Consider the following 2018-nt stretch of genomic DNA (forward strand, 5'->3'; position numbering starts at 1 on the left):
GGTCCCGAGCCCACAGGTCCAACTACTCGCTCCCTCTGGGTAGCTGACTGTGGTCAAGAAGTGACTACAACCTTGTCCCTTGTCAGCTCTACTATATACTTATGAGTTTTTACAGAACATACAAATATGCCATCTGAAATACACTGAAACATTGTCTGCCAACCCTGTATATGTTCTTGGATACACTCCCCTTTTCATAGACATACCTAATTGTTCAGCCTGTCGACCTGTCTATCTATGTTTGTCTATCAATGTTTGCTGTCACTGACAACGCAGTACTGTATGTGCAAAAGAGTTCATCTTTGTTGTATGTACCTCCCATGATCTTCTCTATGTCTTCCTCTTCCTCACTGCTATTGTGTTGATCATTCACATTTGGTACACTGCCCTTCTCTTCACCCAAATCAATACTTGTCTCTACCTATCTAAGTGTTCCCTCCCCTCCCCTCTCACCCCTGGTAACCAGCAAAGAAAATTTTCTTCCATATATAAACCTTTCCTTGACTCTTTACAATAAGGAACTAATACAATATTTGTCCTTCTGTGACTGAGTTATTTCACTCAGCATAATATCCTCCAAGTTCATCCACATTATGTGGTGTTTTGCAGATTTTACATTATTCTTTAGGTTTGCATAGTATTTCATTGTGTGTATGTATCATAGTTTGGTTATCCATTCTTCTGTTGCTTGGCACCTAGGTTGTTTCTATGTTTTGACTTTTGTAAATAGTGGTGGGATGAACATGGGTGTGCATATATATATCTGTTCTTGTCCTGGCTTTTACTTCTTTTGGATATACATGTAGTAATGGAATGGCTGGGTCAAATGGTACTTCTAATTCCAACTTTTTAAGGAATCACCATACTACCTTCCACAGTTGTGTCATTGTACAGTCCCACCAGCAGTGTATGAGAGTCCTAATCTCTCTGAATCCTCACCAGCATTTGTTATTTTTTTTGTCTGGTTGAACTTTGCTACTAGTGCTGGGGTAAGATGGTATCTCGTTGTTTTGATTTGCATCTCTCTAATGGCTAATGATCATTTGTCTTTTTGTTGTTGAGGTGTTGGAGTTTTCTATAAATTCTAGAGATAAGTCCCTTTTCACATATGTCACTGCCGAGTAGTTTGCCAATCTGTAGGTTCTCTTTTGACTCTTTTGGAGAAGTCTTTGGAAACACATAAGAATTTAATTTTGGGAAGGTCCCATTTATCCGGTTTATCTTCTGCTGTTTGTGCATTTTGAGTTATGCTTGATAGTCTTTTTATGCCATATATTAGGGCCCCTAAATTTGCCCCTAGTTTTTCCTTGAGGAACTTTATAGTTTTAAGTTTCACATTTGTGTCTTTGATCCATCTGCAGTTCGTTTTTGTGTCTGGTGTGAGGTACGGATCTTGTTTCATTTTTCGGCAAATGGATATCCAGTTTTGCCAGCACCATTTGTTAAACAGACAATCTCTTCCCCATTTAATGGATTTCAGCCCTTTGTCAAAGATCAGCTGACCACAGGTTGATGGATCTATTTCTGGGTTCTCAATTCTATTCCATTGGTCTGTGTCTGTCGTTGTACCAATACCAGGCAGTTTTGACCGTGGCTGTATAGTAGGTTTTGAGATCCAGCAGTGTGAGACCTCCTACTTTGTTCTTCTTCAGTGATGCTTTGCTTATCTGAGGTCTCTTTCCTTTCCATATAAAGTTAGTGATTGGTGTTTCCATATCCTTAAAGAGTGTTTATGGGATCTGGATTGGGATTGCATTGAATGTATAGGTTGCTTTGTGTAGAATTGACATTTGACATTTTCACAATATTCAGTCTTCCTATCCATGAGCACGGAATGTTCTTCCATTTATGTAGATCTCTTGTGGTTTCTTGAAGTAGTCTTTTATAGTTTTCTTTGTATAGGTCTTTTGTGTCCCTGGTAAGTTTTATTCCCAAGTATTTTATTTTTTTGGAAGCTATTGTAAATGGGGGAGCTCTTGATAGTATAGTGCCTAAGGCACTTGACTGCTAACCAGAAG

This window comes from Orycteropus afer, unplaced genomic scaffold, assembly GCF_000298275.1.
Source record: "Orycteropus afer afer isolate SDZICR_OR568_19922 unplaced genomic scaffold, OryAfe1.0 scaffold00310, whole genome shotgun sequence".
In the NCBI taxonomy this organism is placed as follows: Eukaryota; Metazoa; Chordata; class Mammalia; order Tubulidentata; family Orycteropodidae; genus Orycteropus; species Orycteropus afer.